The following is a 14,334-nucleotide window of genomic DNA, read 5'->3' on the forward strand; positions in this document are numbered from 1 at the left end:
TGATGATATTCCCATGGAGGCATGGCCCCACCCATTCAGGGTGGGCCTTGATCAGTGGAGCCATGTAAATGAGCTGACTCAAAGAGAAGAAACTCAGTGCAGCTGTGAGTGACGTTTTGAAGAGGAACAAGCTTGCTAGAGAGGAACATCCTGGGAGAAAGCCATTTTGAAACCAGAACTTTGGAGCAGACGCCAGCCACGTGCCTTCCCAGCTAACAGAGGTTTTCCGGATGCCATTGGCCATCCTCCAGTGAAGGTACCCGATTACTGATGCGTTACCTTGGACACTTTATGGCCTTAAGACTGTAGCTGTGTAACCAAATAAACCCCCTTTTATAAAAGCCAATCCATCTCTGTTGGTTTGCATTCCACAGCATTAGCAAGCTAGAACAAGAGGGATACAAGTGCTGGAGAAAACGTGGAGAGCGGGATGTATCTATTCCCTGTTGGTAGGGAAGTAGAATGGTGCAGCCCATCTGGAGGGCAGTGTGGTGGTTCCACAGGAAGCTAAGAATGGCGTTGCCATATGGTCCTGCAACCCTGTTATTGGGTATATACTTTGAAGAACTGAGAGCAAGGACACAGATGAACATTTGCACACTGGTGTTTATAGCAGTAGAATTTACAATTTTCAATGGGTGGAGGTGGCCTAAGGGTACATTGACTGATAAACAGAATGGTGAACTGTGGTGTATACATACAACGGAATATCGAGCAGTGGCAAGAAGGAATGAAGTTGAGAAAGAATGAACTAGGTGAATGGAGCTTGAGGACAGTATGTTGAGTGAAATAAGCCAGAATCAAAAAGACAAAATTATAATGCCCTTTAGTATGGACTAACTATAATGTGCAAACTCTGAGAATTGAATCTGAATGTACAGGTTATCAGGGGAAGGCTTATGGTAAAGGTACAGAGATTGTAAGCTCTTACAGCAGTTATATCCGTTCATGAGTTGTAATGGTTATTTCTAAATTCTGAGATGCTGAGCTGTTTGTGTATAACCTGGTCAGTCCCTGTAATTTTGGGTATCTGTGTGACACCTGAGACTTGGAGCTAGAGTTCAGCAGCTACGAATGTCAGCATTACCCAATATAGCAACTGTTAAAAAAGCTGAAAAAGAGATCAGACTTTAATTAGATATATGAAGGAAATGGACTTACTTGGGATTGAGGTAAATCAGACTGAAGGGTAAGGGATGATACTGACTGTGTTTTAAAACTTCAACTTCTGTGTGAGACCAAAGGAAGAGATGTTTATTTGGTGCAAAATCTGTTTTCTGTAACACCCTATATAATTTAACTTGTATGGTCAGTTTATTCAGCCATAATTACATGAATAGGGGATGAGCTCTGGTTGGTTTGTACAGGTTAGCATGAAGCCCTGTTACCTCCCAGAGTAATTTGGGCAGAGAATAAAAATATATCTGCAAAGCCCCCTTGAGGGACTGGAGGAAATTGTGGAAATATTATACTTCCCCAGTTGGGGAATTACTGATATTCTTGCAAGCATTGAGGACTACCAGTTTAGTAGACTGAGTCCTTGATCTTGGGGCTTGCTCTAATGAAGCATGTTACCGAAATGGAGAAGCTAAGTGTGCCAGTTTGGATGTATTATGTCCCCCCAAAAAATGCCATGTTCTTTAATGCAGTCTTGTGGGGGCAGAGGTATTAGTGTTGATTAGATTGGAATCTTTGGATTAGGTTGTTTCCATGGAGATGTGACCCACCCAACTGTGGGTAATACCTTTGATTATATTATTTCCATAGAGGTGTGATTCCATTTTCTGAAATGTACAAAACAGGCAAATCTATAGAGACAGAAAGTAAAGTAGAGATTGCCTTGGGTGGGGGTATGTGGATGGAGGGAATAAATAACTGCTGTAGGGTACAAAATCTCTTAATGAGGTGATGAAAGTATTTTAAAATTGATCGTCATGATGGCCAATCTTTGAATATACTAAACCATTGAACTGTGTATTTTAAATGGGTGAATTATACAGTAAGTGACTCATATCTCAATAAAGCTGTTGCCAAAAAGGAAACATTGAACAGGTGGAACAAACTGCAACTAGTAGATTTAAATCCAAATATGTCACTAATTACATTAAATGTAAATGGACCAAATGCCCCAGTTAAAAGACAGTGTTTGACAGACTGGATTAAAAAAAAAAATCCAACCAGAAATAAAGAGGGACACTTCATAACTATAAAAATATTAAATTCACCAGGAAGATACACTAATTCTAAATTTGTTGCACCTTATAACATGTCCTCAAAATATTTAAAATAAAAATTGGTTTCTTTTTAAAATGTCCTGTTTTCATTCTTTATAGGGTTTATTTGTGATTTTGAGACAAGCAAAGCCGTGATACCAAAATGTGATAAAGTATGAGGAAGAAAAGTTTCAGGTAAATCTAATTCATGAACATAGACACAAAATTCTATATAAAATATTAGGAAATTTTATCCAGCAATATATAAAGATGAATGATACCTCATGTTCAAGATGCATTTTTTCTTGTTTTAGTAATGCAAGGTAAGTTTAGATTTTGAAAAAAAAAACAAGGAATTTACCACATTAACAAATTATATAAGAAAAATCATATATTATGTGAATAACTGCAGAAAAATATTTAATAAAAATTCAACATCCATTTATTATATTGTTGCTGACAGGGCGACGCTGAAATGAGACACAGACACAAAGTTAAGATTTAAGGGAGCAGGGGACCCACTTGGCACACGATGCAGTGGGTGCCCTGCTCCCTTAAATCATAACTTTGTGTCTGTGTCTCATTTCAGTGTCACCCTGTCAGCAACAACTGGCGCCCAATGTGGGGCTATTTAGCATCCCCAGTGGTAAGACTTTTCACTGATATCATTTTGAAGGAGCTTTGTTGTTAAGTGACAAAATAGTAAATGCAAACTTTTCCTTGTCTTGGTCGGCTAAGGGAATGGAAAAGAAACAGTCTTTAATATCAATGACCACTAAGGCCCAGTTTTCAGGAATCATGCTAGGATTTGGGAGCCCAGGTTGTAAAGGTCCCATAGGCTGAATAACAGCATTAACACCTCTTAGGTCAGTTAACATTCTCCATTTCCCAGATTTTTTCTTTATTGGGAACACAGGAGAATTCCGAGGACTAAAAGACTCTTCGATATGCTGCAAGGACAATTGTTCTTGAACTAACTCATGCAAAGCCTCTGAACTATTAACCTGCTGGTGTATTGCTTCTTGGAGCCGGGCAATGAAATCTGGATATGATTCTTTTGGCCCTTGCAAAACCTTTTGAAAGGATTGTGCAGCTTTACCTTTAGCTTCAGTTTTGTTCCAAGCTTGCAAACAACAACGGCGAATCTGCTCGATTGCCTGATCGTTATAAACAGACTGTTTTTCAACAGTGGAATAATCTTGTTGGCCCAGTAACTGATCTAAATTTATATTTACCTTATTTTGCTGATTATGTGCAGCCTGTCGTTCTGCATGCTCCAGCCACCAAGTCCTAAATTGTAGATATTTTCCTGAGCTAAGGACTGTACGGGCTAACGTGGTCCAATCTATGGGAATTAGATGAGAATCTTCAGCTAAACTTTGTAATATGCCAACTGAAAAAGGGGAATGAACCCCATATGTTTGTACAGCTTTTTTCAATTCTTTAAGAACTGCAAATGAGACATACTCATGGAAGTAAGTATAAAGTCCACCAGGATTATTAGCGTCTTGGCCAGGAGGTACTTCTTCAAGAATCGTAACAGGGAAGGCAACAGGACAACATATAGCCTCTAAATCTCCTTGCCGCCTAGCCTCTGCCAGGCCCTGCTGCATGCCTGAAAGGCGAGCAGGCTTAAGTGCCTGGGTATTGCTAGGCGCAGGAGGAAGCAGTGGAGGAGGAGGCCATTCATCTAAACAAGGAGCAGAAGGAGGTTGTGGGCATTGACAGGAATAAAAGACTTTAGCAGATTTTATAGGATCTTTATCATCCTTCTCATCTTCAGAAAGAGGATCAGGACTAGGACTGTCACTAGATTCCCCATCCTCCTCCTCATCATCAGTTTTTAGAGGCTCAAGAACAGACTTAATTACAGACCATGTAGACCAAATAGTAACAGGTAAATTAACGCCTTGCATATGTTTTTGTTTCAATTCCTTACCTACCCACTCCCAGTTGTGCAATTCAAGAGAGCCAAGGGTAGGGAACCAAGAGCAGTATTTTTCAATAACCTGCAGCAGTTCTAAGATTTGTGACTTCCCCACCTTGACACTGCCGGCCGGCAGCAGCTGCCGCAAGAGGGAAATATATGGCACATATTTATTGTGTCCTTCAACATTACCCATTACCCTGCTTAAAATGCTCGGGGTCGTTCTACAAGGAACGCATACAAAACACAGCCGTTACCTCCACCCGAGTTCCAGCGCCGCTGTACCTCAGTCGTTCAAGCGATTCTTCTGTCAGGAACCAGGTCCGGTTCTTCGGGCCCCTCGTTGGGCACCAGTTGTTGTTGACAGGGCGACGCGGAAATAAGACACAGACACAAAGTTAAGATTTAAGGGAGCAGGGGACCCACTTGGCACACGACGCAGTGGGTCCCCTGCTCCCTTAAATCATAACTTTGTGTCTGTGTCTCATTTCAGCGTCACCCTGTCAGCAACATTATATAAACTCTTAGCAAGCTAGGAATAAAAGAAGACTGTGTTAATATGAGGAAAATAACTACAAATCACCAATAGCAAAGAGCTGGGACTGCAGTCATCCGAAGACTTGACAGGGACTGAAGGATCCATGCAAAGTCACTCATATGGCTCTTAGCAAGAGGTCTCAATTCCTTGCTTGTTTTTGGCTGAAGTCCTCACTTTCTCATCATGTGGCCCTCTTCTCATGAGATGGCAGCTGGCTTCCCCTAGAGCTAGTTTCCAAGAGACAAAAAACAAATTCCACAATGTCTTTTATATGCCAGCCTCGGAAGTGACAGACCATCACTTCTGCCATGCCCTATTGGTTGTACACACAGTATGAGAGGGGAATACACATTGGTTGAATATCAGAAGGTGAAGATCATTGAGGGTCATCTTGGAGGCTTGGCTACAAGCCTGGCTATCTCCACTTCCCATCAACATTTCCTGAAGGTCTACCTAAGGCAATAAAAATGAAAAAGAAATAAAAGGCTATTTTATAAAATTATAAAATTGCTATTATAAAATTATAAAATTGCTATTTCTAGGATCAAGGTGGCAGAGTGAGACACTTCAGAACTCTTGTCCCCACAGAAGCTTTGAAGAACCAGCAAGAACGGGCAGAAATATCTTTATCCAAGCTCCAGAAAACAGTTAAAGAATTATAGAAAGACAGTGAGCACCAAATCAAGAAAAAGGCTTCTTAAAAGTCATAAGACCTTGTGGCACCCTGGCTGCCCCTCCCACCCCCCACCAGCTTCGTGCTCCCAGTGTGGATCCCTGGTTCTAGTTCTGGAGGGAGCAGAGTGACCCTCATGCACATACTGGGAACATGTATTTCTGGTCCAATCTGTCTGGTGGTGGCCTGAGGGACTTGCTTTCCCAGAACTTGCCCTGCCTGTAGAAAGCAGCTCACCACGCTGTCTTACAGCAGGCTATGGGAGAGCAGTCAGGTGATGCTGTCTGGGGCAAGGGCTTGCTGGCTATATGACATACAGTGCAGTGCCTAGTACTGTGAAGAAACTGTTAACTAGGGAAGAGGGGACATTTGGAACCCTGTAGACGGGGGGAATTCCCAAGGACACATGTACATGCCCAAGACAAGGCACAAGTGCAGAAAGGATGAGGAGGCCCCAATACTTTGGTCTGGAGCTATTCTCTAAATGTATTGTATGGATAAGCCCTGAAGGAGAGCACTCACACAGGTATATCTGCAAAGACTGGGAGAGGTATTTTCTTTTGTTCCTTTTCCTTCTCCACCATACCTCTTCCCTTCCTCTTCTCTTTCCTCCTCCCCCTTCCTCATCCCTCTTCCTCTTCTTCTTTCTACTCTTGTTCTTCAGCATCTCCTTCTTTGTTGAATTGGGCCACACCTCAGTTGAAGTAACCTCATCAAAATGTCCTACACCCAATGGGTTCACACCCAAAGGAATGGATTAAATTTAAGAACATGTTTTTCTGGGGTACATAACTCCAATCCATCATAGGGAATTAAGGATCCTAGGGGATGTGCCAGTTTATATATATTATGTCCCCCAGAAAAAGCCATATTTTTTGAGGCAATCTTGTGGGGACAGATGTATTAGTGTTGATTAGGTTGGAACCTATTGGTTCAATGTTTCCATGGAGATGTGACTCAATCAACTGTGGGTGAGACGTTTCATTGGATTATTTCTATGGAGGTGTTGCCCCACACACTCAGGGTGGGTCTCTATTGGAACACTGGAGTACTTTAAAAAGAGCCACACAGGCCCAGATTCAGAGAAGCTGTGAGTGATATTTTGGAGAGCAACTGAGTTACATCTTGAAGAGGAGCTGCAGCTAAGAGAGGACAAAACACCCCAAGAGCAACATTTTAGAGAACACCATTTTGAAACGCAACCTGGGAGCAAGTGGACGCCAGCCCCGTGTCTTCTCAGCTAACAGAGGTTTTCCAGATGCCAATGGCCATCCTTCAGTGAAGGTACCCTATTGTTGAGGCCTTATCTTGGATACTTTATGGCCTTAAGATTGTAACCTTGTAACCAAATAAATCCCCTTTATACAAGCCAATCCATTTCTGATATTTGCTTAATGGCAGCATTAGCAAACTGGAACAGGGGAGATCAGCAAGCTTGTCCCTGAAAAAGTTGAAACTAAGTGAAAAAAAAAATACAGGAAAGAATAAATCTTCACTTATACAAAAATCAACTCACAACGATCAAAGACCTAAATGTGAAAACCAGAACTGTCAAACTCTTAGAAGAAAATGTAGGCAAGCATCTTCAGGACCTTGTTGTAGGCAACGGTTTCTTAGACTTTACACCCAGAGCTCAAGCAACAAAAGAAAAAAATAGATAAATGGGACCTCATGAAAATTAAAATATTTGTGCCTCAAAGGACTTTATCATGAAAGTTAAGCAACAGCCTATGCAATGGAAGAACACAATGGAAACCATATACCCAGAATATATAAAGAAATCCTTTAGCTTAACAACAAAAAGAAAAAAAAAAACCCAATTAAAAAATGGCCAAAGACTTGAATAGACATCTCTCCAAATAAGATATACAATGTATCTAGAAAGCACATGAAAAAATGCTCAGCATCATTAGCCATCAGGGAAATTCGGGAAAATGCAAATTAAACCACAATGAGACAACATTTCCCACCCATTAGAATGGCTGCTATCTAAAAAATGGAAAATAACAGGTGTTGGAGAGGATGCAGAGAAATAGGAACATTCATTCATTGCTGGTGGGAATGTCTAAAATGATGCAGCTGCTGTGGAAGACAGTTTGGCAGTTCCTCAGAAAGCTAAGTATAGAACTACCATTTGACCAGCAATCCCACTACTAGGTATATACCCAAAAAAATTGAAAGCAGGGAATCAGAGATATTTACACACTGATGTTCATAGTGGTCTTATTCAAAATTGCCAAAAGATGGAAGCAACCCAAGTATCCATCATCCGATGAATGGATAAATGAAAGGTGGTATACACATACAAAGGAATATTACTCAGCCATAAAAAGGAATGAAGTCTTGATACGTGTGACAACATAGGTGAACCTTGAAGATATCATATTGACTGAAATAAGCTAGGCACAAAAGGACAAATATTGTATAATGTCACTGATTTGAAATAACGAGAATCTGCAAACTCATCAAGTCAGAATCTAGAATATAGATCACTAGGGATACAGTGGGGATCAGGAATGGGATTTTAAGGCCTAAAATGTACAGGGTTTCTATTTGGAATGATGGAAATCTTTTGGCAATGGGTGGTGGTGAGGGTAGGTGAGGGAAGCACAACACTGTGAATGTAATTAACAGCATTGGAATATATATCTGAATATGATTAAAAGGGGAAATGTTAGATTGTATATAACAGAATAATTTTTTTTAAGTCCATAGAATTACACTATACAATGAACCCTAAGTTAAACCATGGACTATAGTTAATACATTTATAAAAACATGCTTTCTTTAATTGTAACAAGTGTTCCACACCAACACAAGGTGTTAATAAAAGGGTGGTATTGGGAATCCTGTATTTTATGCATAATTGTTCAGCAAACTCACAACTTCTCTAAGAAAGAAAAAAAATACATCTTTAGATTAAAAAAAAATAAAATTAAAAGGGGGTAAAAGCAAAACATACAGTTAAATTTAAGAAAAAACTGAGAGGTATATGAAGTATACCTCAATGAAAAGAAGAGGAAGAGGAGGAGAGGAAGAGGACTTACTAAAGAAAATGCTACACTAAAAACAAGGAGTGAGCCAACCTTGGATGCAGCAAGAGATAGGAAGCCAAATCTGATGGACATTTTACATCAGGTCTCATCAGTGGTGCTTGTACCTTCCTTCAAAATACTTTGTTTTTTAAGTAGCTAAAAACAAATTTTTTAAGAAAGAGGAAATCCACCTCATTTCATTATTTTTTATTCAGATAAATGTAATGTGTTTTTTTATGAGGTGAAATCAAATGCTGGCTGTTGATTTTTCAGTAAAATCATAAATTAATGGAATATTGAATTAAGGGAAGTTTGTCTTAGCATTCCATAGGCCTGAGTGGGGGAAGGGAGAGGCTGGTTCTTACAATGGATAAACAAATGTGGTGAAATAGGAAGCATAAATAAATGGCAACTTGAGGTCATACTCATGCATTTAACATGTCTTCAAGTTTTCAAATGACCTAATTTCTATATCCATATATTTTTTAATGGAATCTTGTTGAGATATGTTCACCCACCATACAATTCATCCAAAGTGTACAATCAGTGACTTACAGTGTCATCATATAGTTGTGCATTCATTACCACAATCAATTTTTGAACATTTTCATTACTCCAAAAAAATAATAAAAATAAAAATAAAAAAGAACACCCGAAACATTCCATATGCTTCATTCCCTCCATTATTTATTTATTTGTTTGTTTTATTTTATTACTCATCTGCCCATACACTCTATTGAGGGAGTGTCAGTCACAAGGTTTTCGCAATCACACGGTCACACCGTAAAAGCTGTATCGTTATACAATCATCATCAAGAATCAAGGCTAGTGCATGACAGTTCAACAGTTTCAGTTGTTTCCTTTTAGCTGTTCTAATACACTAGAAAATTAAAGGAATAGCTGTATAATGCATAATAATAATCTCCAGAATGACCTCTTGACTCTATTTAAAATCTCTCAGACACTGAAACTGTATTTTGTTTCATTTCTCTTCCCCCTTTTGGTCAAGAAGGTTTCCTCAGTCCTACAATGCTGGGTCCAGGCTCATCCTCGGGAGCCATGTCTCATGGTGCCAGGGAGATTTACACTCCTGAGAGTCATGTCCCAGGTAGCAGGGGAGGTATACCCATGTTTTTAAAAATAACCTATTGAAGCATATTTTGCTTATCATCTAATTCAAGCTTTTCAAGTGTACAATTCACTAAATATTTTAGTAAATTTACAAGGTTGTGTAGCCATTGCCATAAAAGAGTTAAAAAACACTTTGATTGCTCCAATAAAATCCCTCATGCACATTCACTGTTAGTCCTCATTTTCCCCTGCCCCAGGCAACCACTAATCTACTTTCCATCTCTATAGCTTTGTCTTTTCTGGATAATTTAGATAGTCTCACAATATGAGGTCTCTTGCATCTGATTTCTTTCCCTGAGCATAGTGTTTTCAATGTTCTTCCATGTCATAGCATGTATCTTTATTTTGTTCCTTTTTATTGTAGAATAGTATTCCATTGCATGGTTGTACCACATTTTGTCTATCCATTCATTGATTGATGGAGATTTAAGAGGTTTCCAGTTTTTGGTTGTTACGAATAATGCTGTTCAGAATATTTGTGTGTAAGTCTTTGCATGGATATGTCTTCATTCTCCTTGGGTAGACACCCAACAGTGGAACTCTTGGGTCATATGGTAAACGTATGTTTAACTTTTTGAGAAACTGCCAAGCTGTTTTTCAAAGTGACTGCACCATTTTTTATTTCCACCAGCAATTTATGAGGTTTCCTATTTCTCCAAAATCTTGTCAACATTTGTAATTGTCTGTCTTCTTTATTTTAGCCATTTTAGTGGGTGTGAAATGATATCTCATTGTGGTTTTGATTTGCCTTTTTTTAATGACTAATGTTATCAAGCATTTTTTTCATGTGCTTCTTAGCAATTTATGTATCTTCTTAGGTGAAATGTGTATTCAAATCTTTTGCCCATGTTTTTGATTGGGTTGCTTGTCTTCTTACGGAGGTGTAAGACTCTAGATATTCTATTCTGGATATATCCTCATATTGTTTTTTCGGTAGAACTGTCTCTCAAACGCAACTGTATCTTAGTCTTGGATCTCCCTATCAGAATGGTCTGCTGACATGCCTAGTAGTGGTGGTCTACTTTTTCCTAATATCTTTGATAGTGTGCTGTGAAAGCCTAGAAATTTTTATTGAGTATGTGGTATGTATGACATTAAAATTCAAAATGTCTTAAGGGGCTAGAATCAAGGTTTCTGCAAGTCCAGTTCTTTCTGGAGGCACCAGAAAGAATACATTGCTTGCCTCTTCCAGCTTCCAGTAGCTGCTGGTAGCAGTCACACCAATCTCTTCTTCCACAGTCACTTTACCTTCTCCTATTCTGTTGTCAAATCTCCCTCTGCCCTCTTCTTTGTGATTACATTTCGGGCCACCCAGATAATCCAGGATAATCTCCCCATCTCAAGGTCCACACCCTTAATCTCACTGCAAAGTTCCATTTGACATATAAGGCGATATTCACAGGTTCCAGGGATTAGGGCCTGGATGGCTTTGGGGACTGTTAGTCAGCCTTCTGCACTGCCCCCCCAAAAATAATATGAGAGCCACAGCTAGCTGCAAGTCAGATTGCTAATTTTAAATTTCTAGTAGCCACATTAAAAAAAGTAAAATGAGACAGGTGAAATGAATTTTAATAATCTATTTCATTTAACCCTAAATATCACAATCACCTGTATTGATTAAAAAATCATTAATGAGAGAGCTTGCAATCTTTTTTTTTTCATTCTAAGTCTTCAAAATCCTGTGTTTTTTTTACTCTTACAGAACATCTCAATTCAGACCAGCCACATTTCAAGTGCTCAACAGCCGCCTATGGTTGGTGGCCACTATACTGGACAATATAACCAACTTCTAAACTGGAATCATTGCTCAGAAAAGGATTACAACATGACTGTTCTATTTTTACTACTTGCATAAAGAATTTGCACAAATTGTTAATAATGTTTGTGTTTGATCATTAAACAAAGGCCAAGACACTCTTGAAAAATGGAATTATATATGAAAATGAACTATAGGTACATGAAATAAACATGAATGCATACTTAAAAAGCCATACATGTTAAGCAAACCAGACACAAAAGGACAAATATTGTATGATCTCACTAATATGAAATAACTAGAATATACAAATTCATAGAGACCGGGGCAGGGTTGGCGGTGGGGGGAAGAAACGGGGAGATATTTCTTAAGGGGTATCGAGTTTCCGCTTGGGGTGATGGAAAAGTTTTGGTAATGGATGGTGGTGAGGGCAACACAACATTGTGAATGTGATTAATCCCACTGAACGGTATGCTTGGGAGTGGTTAAAATGGGAAAAGTTATGTTGTATATGTTACCACAACAAATAAATAAATAAAAAGTCAGACACACCCAAAATACATTATCTGATGCCATTCTTACAAAGTTCAAAAACAGACAAAATTAAATGATTACATTTAGAATTCTTATTTACATGGTAAAACTATAAAGAAAAAGCAAGTAAATGATTACCATAAATATCAGGATAACTAGACAGTGCTTACCTTCATGGGGGTAGGAGTCGTCTGTGGTCAGAAGCAGCATTGTGTAGGGGATTGGTTTCTATGATTTCTATGCAACAATGTTCTATTTCTTGCCCTGGGTGTTTGTTGCATGGAGGTTTATTTTATAACAATCCATTGAACTATACATTTATGTTTTGCAGAATTTTAAAACATCTTATTTTTCAGATTTTTTTTTTATTAAAAATTCAGCAAGAATAAAGTATTGGAAAATTGGAGGAGGATGGAAGGGTCTGCCACAGCAGAACGGGAACGGAGCTTACCCATGTGAGGAAGAGGGACGGGGAGGAATTCTATGCAGAGGAAACAGCATGTGAAAGTCCCTGAAGCACAAAAGAAAACAGTGAATCTGTGGAACTGAAATGGGCCAGGGTTTAGAGAACAAAGGGGAGAGTGGTGTGTGATGGGGCTGGAGGATTGGGCAGGGCTTGCATCCTGGAAGGTCTGGAGAGCCATAAGGACTGTTTCCCCCATCGCCCTCCAGGAAAAGCAGGAAGTCACTGAGGAGTTTTAAAGCAGCAAAGTGACCTTATCAAGTCAGTTAGCAGGTAACCCTACCTGGGGTGTGGGGAATGGACTGGACAGGGCCAAGAGTAGGAGCCAGGAAACTAGTTGAGAAGCTGTTTTAATAATGGTGAGGGTTGTTGGAGGCTTGGACAAGGGTGGAGGCAGTGCAGAGGGGAGGAATACAGTGTTGCTGCATCCCATGTACATTTAACAACTCTGTTCAATATATGATATTCAGTCTCATTTTTTGATGTAAAGTGTAATGCTATATTGTGTAAATGTTCCCTATTATATATTGTACCTTATTATATACTGCACATACTTACATATATAAGCATGTATGTACTTGAACATAGATTTTGGACACACGGTTGTGTGCACGGAATCATGAATACTGTATTTTATGGGTGATTTAAAGTGTTTTCAAAGGCTATGTTGACTATTTGATTTTTGCCTTATGCACTGACTTTAACCTAATCATGGTGTAAGAGGCAAGTCCAGTGTCAATGGATTTAAGAGAGATTTAGGAGATTTGATGACTGTAATAGAAGAGAAAAGAAGGCAGATTAATTAAAGAATGATATTCTCAGGTCTTTAGCCTAAATAACTGAATAGATTGTGGTTCTATTTATTGAGATGGAGCCTACAGGGGGAGAAATAGTTGGAAAGTATAGAGGATGAGCTCATTTTTCTCAATATTTTATTTTGAAACATTTCAAAAATACAGAAAAGACAGATTGTACAGTGAACACCCACATACCAACCACCTACAACTAGCTTATTGCTATATTTTCTTCTTCACATCTTCCCAGATATCCAGAAAAAGAAGAATTTGTGGTGTCTAAGAGACTTCAAGCACCATGTCTAAAAGGCTGCCGGTCTAAAGCACAGTAGTACCTGTGAGGAACAGGTTACACATGCTGCTTCCCCCTTCATCTTCCATTAAACTCCATTCTCTAGAATTTGGTTTTTGGCACTTCCATTCTGAAGGTGCTCTCACTGAGGACACCAACTATTGAGGACTCCAAAACTGAATTCATAATCCTGTAAAACGCCCCTCCTCCTGTATATCCTTAGAGTTACCCAAGCCTTAACCTTGGAAGTCATTCTAGACATCTCCTCTGGCAAACAAGTCCTGCCAATCCTATTTCTTAAACATCTTTAAAAGATGTGCCCTCTTTCTTCATCTCCTCTATCACTGATAAAGTTCAGGGTTTCAGAATTTCTCATAGTTTCACTGATATTTAAAGAATTTCTATTTCAACTTCTGAACTGGTGCACCTGTCTTTACTACTTCTCCAGCTCATCTATTCCTATCCACCTATCCCTGTGTCCATCTAGTTTATCTTTTTTTTTTTTTAAAATCTGTTCACATGACTTTTCTTTTAAAATCCTTACAGGTTGGTACCGCTTCTCAAGTCCTGCAAGATCTTCCAGAAAGAGGGAAGCCTAAATTTCCAACCTGCATGCCTTGCTACTTCTCACCTTACGTATTACTAGTGGTTCAAAAACACCACGTTTTCCTGCTTTATTGCCTCCTCCAGGAAGACCTCCCTGAAGGGCAGGCTAGTTGGCTCCCACAGAACCCCGGGAGTAGCTCTATCATTAAACATCCGAGTATCCACAGACTCCAAACTCCTTGAAGGTAAATAGGGGCTGTGTTTTAATCCTTTTTATAGCCAGTATCTTCGGACTCGGCTCAACACAAAACAGACATTCTTTGTTTACCTGAACTGCATGACATTCGATGTTTTCTAAATCCTCCCCTTACTTTCTAGCAAAATCCTACTCAAGCTTGAATTCCTGTGAAGCTTTCCCAGTCCCCTGTAGTT

Source organism: Choloepus didactylus, chromosome 2, assembly GCF_015220235.1.
Source record: "Choloepus didactylus isolate mChoDid1 chromosome 2, mChoDid1.pri, whole genome shotgun sequence".
Classification (NCBI taxonomy): domain Eukaryota; kingdom Metazoa; phylum Chordata; class Mammalia; order Pilosa; family Megalonychidae; genus Choloepus; species Choloepus didactylus.